Source organism: Mus pahari, chromosome 1 (assembly GCF_900095145.1).
Source record: "Mus pahari chromosome 1, PAHARI_EIJ_v1.1, whole genome shotgun sequence".
NCBI classification, from domain to species: Eukaryota; Metazoa; Chordata; class Mammalia; order Rodentia; family Muridae; genus Mus; species Mus pahari.
In genome coordinates, this window is record NC_034590.1 from 51,690,596 (window position 1) to 51,697,080 (window position 6,485).

Here is a 6,485-nt window from a genome sequence, read left to right on the forward strand (position 1 = left end):
TCTCTCTCTCTCTCTCTCTCTCTCTCTCTCTCTCTCTCTCTCTCTCTCTCTCTCCTTTTTTGAAACAAGAAGGCAGGGTTTCTTTGTGTAGCTTTGGTTGTCCTTTAACTTGCTGTATAGCCCAGACTGGCCTCGAATTTGTAGAACTCCACCTGGTTCTGCCTCCCAAGTGCTGGGATTAAAGGTCTGCTCTTCCACAGTCCCGGATGGGCATTATCTTAATTAGTGACTAATGCAGGAGGGCCCAGGTCGTTGTGGGTGGTGCCATGCCTGGGCTGGTGGTTCTGGGTTCTATAAGTAAGCAGGGTGAACATGTCATAGGAAGCAAGCCAGTAAGCAGCACCCCCCACGGCCTCTGCATCAGCTCCTATTTCTCAGTTTTTGCCCTGTTTCAGTTCTTGTCCTGACTTCCTTCAGTGATGGACTAAGATGTGGAAGAATAGGTTAATGAATCCTTTCTTCCCCAACTTGTTTTTGGTCCTGAGGTTTCATCATAGTTAGTTAGTAGCCCTAACTAAGATGGCATATTAAAAACCCCTTGGGCCGGTCATCTGGGGGAAGGGAAGAGGAAAGCGAGTGATGGATGACCACAGCTACATTAATCAAGGAGTGTTTGCTGTCATGCCAGTGGTGATTACGTGTGGTGAACTGAAACATTATTAACTCCAACCTCCCCACACCTGAGGTCATGTAGTGAGAAGGTGTGTATTGACAGCATGTTGGCACGGTGGATCAATAATGGTAAAGACCAAGCCCCTTTTAATGGGGCCTTTTCCAATGATATGAAATATTTCCCTCTCCACTCACTAAAAGGAGGGTTGTGAAAGAAGCAGGAGAGACAATGATGGGGAACAAAGAAGCTGGGGTGTAGGGTTAGTGTAGGAAGCAAGGGGACCACACAGGAACCAGCTGGAGGCCACAGGCCTGGAAGGAGCCATGAGATTCCTGGTGTTTTTCCCTCTGAGCAGCTGGCGCTCCCAGGGTACTCGGGAAATTGAAAGCACGGATTTTTTTTCATAGCCTCCAGGGCCATGATGACCTTTGACAAGACCTCTAATTTAGCTGTGTTTGCAGCGTCCTTACGGTAGTCTTCCCGACTGCATTGCTGGGAAGCCAGAGATAACAGAGAGGGTGGGAAGACTTCCAAAGCTATTTGCCTAAGTGCACTCACCACCTTAGCTATAAACACAGTGTATTTTATTTTCCTGTGAGAGGGCCTGATCGGGGAGACGGAAGCAAAGGGAAATCATTGAGGAAGTGCCTAAAGGTTTTCTGACAAGGCTGTTCCTCCTGACATTACTTAATGTTCCATAGTAGAGACTGGGTTAAAAATTTATGTTGCAATGTGTGGGGTTGTATACACCTTTAACCTCTGGAGACAGAGGCAGGTGGATCTCTGGAAGCTTCAGGCCTACAGGACGTACATAGCAAGAAGCTGTCTCAAAAACAAAAACAAAAACGACAGAACACAAAAACAAATAAAAAAGGGAAACTTTCCAACCAACTAAAATCCCCCAAAACAAAAACCAAAAATGTGTGTGTGTGTGTGTGTGTGTGTGTGTGTGTATGTTAGCACAAGTGCTGTTGTAGCTGTGTGTGTATTTGGTAGAGTGCTTGTTTAGCATGCATGGAGCCTTGTTTTCCATTTTCAGTATCCTGGAACTCAGTTGTGGTGTTGATCTTCTGTCATTCTCTCATTCCAGGGACTGGGGACAGGGGGAATAAAAATTCAAGGTCATTTCCCATTTCCTTCCCCCAAATCCACTCTAGTTCTGCCACCGCCCCCCATGCCCCGCACCCGTGATAGTAGCAGGTTTTATAGATGAATCAAAATAACCACTGTTTTTGTTTTTGTTTTTGTGCTGGAGCTCTTCCTGAGAAGGCAGAGGGACCATGTTCTTAGGACTCCTCTGGCCCCGGAAGCGCTGGCCCTTGCCCTATAGCTTCTCCTGGCTCTCTAAACCAGCCAGCTCTGGCCAGCTCAGCCACTGACAAGCCCAGAACTGGTTGTTTCAGGAACCGCCCAGAAAGCTGCTGTCCTTTTCTGGAAGATAGAAGCGGGATACAAGGGCTGGAGAGGGACGGGCCAAGGTCACTTGATAGACGCAGATTATATTTATACTCCTATCTCTTCGTTTAACTCTTCCCAACTCACCGCGGGTCACAGGTTTATGGGAGGAGCCTCGAATGGTTTCAGAGGCAGCTCTGAACCTCTCTGTCTCTCTCTCTGTCTCTCTCTCTGTCTCTGTCTCTCTCTGTCTCCCTCTCCCTCTCCCTCTCCCTCTCCCTCTCCCTCTCCCTCTCCCTCCTCCACTGTAAACAATACTACCATTATTGAGGGTTGACTAAATGCCAGGTGTTTGCTTCTCATCACGACGCTGTGAGGTCCTTGTTGGTTTCATGCCCACTTTACAGGTGAACTAAGTAAGGCTCAGAGAGGTTAAGATACTTGCCCTAGCGAACACAGCCAGTTCACAGGGGACCTGGATTCCAACTCTGGGTAGGAGTAGATTCCAGGGAGACCACCCACCAGCGAGGCTGAGCATGCCAAGGTCAGAGAGGGTGCAGCACAGTGGACTAAGGCCTACGTGGACTGTATCTGATACGGTGGGAGGCCCCGGCCCGACGTGGGGTAGCATCGTATCCAGAGCTGCTGGATCGGGCTAGGGGACCGCGGAGCGGTGGCAGCGGAGCCGAGGAGGGAGCCTTTGGACAATTCCCGAAAACGCGAGCAGGCGGGGCGGGGCGGGGCTTGGAGGCTGCCCAGCATTTCCGGGGACACCGAGCAGGACGCAGGGTGTTCACGGGACACTCCAGGTCCCCAGGGACGACGGCCGGCCGGCCACCCTGGCAGCTGGAGTGAGTCGCTAAAACTTCGGGGCCGCGCGGAAGTAGCCCTGTCGTGGAACGTAACTCCTTTCAGGTAGGGACCCTAACGAGGTGGGAACCAGGGTCTGGGGGTGATTGGACAGGCCCCGGCCTTCGTCGTCGCCCCCCACCTTCCTCCCGCCCCTCTCTCCTAAGAGGGCGCCACCTGCATGCTCTGATGGGCACCAGCCGGGGCCAGTGGGGGAGCCTGTTGCCATGGCAGCGCAGGAGGTTGGGCCCTCGTTCCCATGGCCACCGGGGGCCTCTGCGCGAATCCTTTAACAGTGTCTTTCAACACCGCCCCCTACTCCCTGAGCCCAGAGGAAAATCACTAGGAAAAAGGCCTCGAGCCCCTCCTCTGAACGTCTGCGGTTGTGAGCTCCGAGTTAGGGCTTTTGTCATGGCTTCTTTCTTCTTTCTGAACAACAAGGTGGATTAAGGGCCAGGAGGGAGAGGAAGTTAGGGTCCTGGGAATGAGGTCTTTTGCCTCTCGTTAACTGTTCTAGTAGACTAGAACGGGAGGTTTGGATTACTTCGGAAAGGTCATCCAACCTCTGTTCACAGTCCTTCACCTGTCATGTGAATGTTTTTTAAGAATCACCAGAAAGGCTGGTGAGATAGCTCCGTAGATGGGAGCTTGCGGCCAAGCCCAAGGTCCTGAGTTATGTTTCCAGGACACAGATGGTAGAAGGAGAACAGAACACTGACTCCCACACATTGTTCTCTGACCTCCACCTGTGCAGCGTGGCACGCGCATACGGCCGTCACACACACAAACACACAGTAAATAAACAAATCAGCAAATCTCATAAGTGTCAACTGCAGGAAGAACTGGATACTTTGGAACAGGAGATTTAGTTTTGTTTTGTTTTTTTTGTTTTTTTTCGAGACAGGGTTTCTCTGTATAGCCCTGGCTGTCCTGGAACTCACTTTGTAGACCAGGCTGGCCACGAACTCAGAAATCCACCTGCCTCTGCCTCCCGAGTGCTGGGATTAAAGGCGTGCACCACCACGCCTGGCTGGAACAGGAGATTTAGAAATCACGGTTTGCCTTCCCTTCATTTTCTCAGGGGACACTGGACCCAGAGGCGCTCAGTTATCCCCAGGTGATTCAGAGAATTGGTGGAAAGAATAGGATTTGAACTCTGTCTCTTGCCGCCTTGAGCCAACTCCTAGGCTGTGGCTGAGAGTGAAATTTTTTTTTTTCCTGGAGCTCAGAGAAATAGGAGTTATATATCTTTTTGCATTTATGGTCTAGAGCTCTTAGAGGCAAGTGATCTAAAGATGGAGTTGGGTGTGTGTGGCAGAGTGGTTTATGGGATAAAGGTGCCTGTCTCCAAGTCTGATGACCTGTGTCTGGTGGAAGGAGCGAATGAACTCCTAGTTGTCCTCTGACCTCTGCATACATCATACATACACTTATTCCCTCCCATATAAATAAATAAATGTTTAAAAAATGATGGAGGTGGGGCCAGGATAGCTCAGTGGTAGAACACAATGTTTACTAGTAGCATGTGTAAGGCCCTAGATTTAATCTCCAGAACCAAGGGAAATTAATAATAATAATTATAATAATAATAACAATAGTGAGGGGGCTGGGTTGTGTGGCACACATCTATTCTTGCACTTCAGAGGTGGAGGCAGGAAGATTAAGAAAGAGTTCCAGGTTATCCTCAGACACAAGAAGTTGGAGACCAGCCTGGGATACGTGAGATCTTGTCTCAAGCCCCAAAGCACAAGACCTATGCAGCAGGAACACTTTCAGCTCTGCCTGGGGCAAGCCCCTCCATTCATTTCCCGACATCTTCAGGTCATCTGCAATGTTCTCATCGTAATTTTATTGTATATGTCTTATGATGTACATCGTAAGTCATCATATGCATTTTGGTATCGTGTAGCTCAGGATGGCCTTGAAATCCCTCTGCCACCAAGGATGACTTTAAACTTTTGGCTCTCCTGCCTCCGGTTCCTGGGTACTGTGACTTGGTTCACACAGTGCTGGGAATCTTACCCAGGGCTTTGTGCGTGATGAGCAAGCGTCCTACTGACTGAGCTACATCCCCAAGCCTGGGGACCTTCAGTTTAAAGTAGCGTCTGACAGGAACCCAGCATTCAGACGCCCCCCAGCAAAGCATTTCTTGTGCAGACAGCAAAGCTTCTGAGAAGACTCAGAGCAAGAAAACCCTGAGCTGCCCTAAGGCCGGCCGGGAGCTGGAGCCTTTGGCCCCTCTTCGGTGCCTTTTCTTATTCACACATTCTTTGAAATGAAGAGAAAGGTGTGGGTGTGCGGGGGGTGGGGGTGGGGGGGGAGGATCTGGGAAGGAACACTGGAATGAATCACTTGGGAATGATTTGAGAGCTTCAGCAAGAGCAGAAAGCCCATTTGTTCACTTAGTCCACATTTACTGGGTGCCTCCTGCTTCCAAGCTCTGCCCTGGGGCTGGACATTTAAAAACTTGAGGTAGGCAGGTCTCGTCTGTGCCATCAAGGAGCTCCTGGAAGGGTAGAGAAGAGAGGGGTGAGACTCTCGTAAATGAGTGCTTTACTGCGCATAATGAGTGCCTTAATGGAAATCTGAGCCAAGGGCAGAAGGAGCCCAGAGCAGCAACTCCGGAAATGGGTTGAAAACAGCAGGATCTAGTCTGTGCAGCTTGGGAGTCCGTCTGGAGTTCTGCCAGGCTTGCTGTGGCTACTACCTTTGTCTGAGACAAAGGAATGAATGAGGGAAAGTGTCTGTAAAGAAATGCTGTCCAGGATGGGGCGGGCGTCTCTGCAGAGAAACACTCGATGGATCCTGATGAATTACGAAGTCCTTGTCTGCAGCAACCCTGGTCCTTTCCGTCAGTTTGACTCATGCTTAGAAGGCAGCAAGTGAACAAGAAGTATTAGCTGAATGAAAGGAGGGAGGGGAAGGAGGGGAGAAAAAAAGAAAGACAGCTAGCGACGTGTATCATCAAAAGTGGAGCCGGTTCGCACGTTGAGACAGCACCTGGCTGGAATTCTGTTTCTTGGTGTAGTGATCACCTGAGTTAGAAGCCAGCAGATCCCTTGGCCCCACGTCTTCACCTGCAACACATGTGGCCTTAGGAATCCCCTGAACCTCTCTGTGCAGCTTGTTATCTGTGTAGTGGGATTCCCCTCTGCTGTGAGGGGTAAAAATTATTAAGTGTTAAAAGATCAATGTAATACCTCACTTAGAGTCAGTGCTGAGGGAAATATTACCTGAATGACTGTCAGGTTTGATTTAGGTAGGGGGGAGGTTGCCAAATACTTCATGTGGAAATTACACAGCTGTTCCAAAGGAAGGATGGTTTCTTTTTACCTAATAAGGGTAAATTTTGTAAATTCCTTGTTCTGAAGATGAACACATTTTAAAGAAATGGTTATAGCTGGGTGTGGTGATACACACCTGTAATTCCAACCTCTTAGAAGGCTGAGGCAGGAGGGTAGTTAGTTTGTGGTTTGCCTGGGTCAAGTTCAAGGCAAGTTTGAGACAGTTAAGACTCTGTCTCAAAACCATCACCACCACCACCACCAACAACAACAACAAAAGAAAGAAAGAAAGAGAAAAAGAGCCGGGCGTGGTGGCGCATGTCTTTAATCCCAGCACTTGGGAG

The 6,485-nt window shown here is 49.5% G+C and overlaps 1 protein-coding gene across 1 annotated transcript in view; it reads left to right on the plus strand.

Moving 5' to 3' along the window:
- Nucleotides 1-2,595: 2,595 nt before the first annotated feature.
- Sema4b (semaphorin 4B) overlaps nucleotides 2,596-6,485 on the plus strand; it is a 41,279-nt gene continuing 37,389 nt past the window's right edge. Inside the window, exon 1 of the mRNA XM_021196638.2 lies at nucleotides 2,596-2,923. The gene's annotated coding sequence lies outside the window, so the exon portion shown is untranslated. The remainder of the gene's footprint in view (nucleotides 2,924-6,485) is intronic.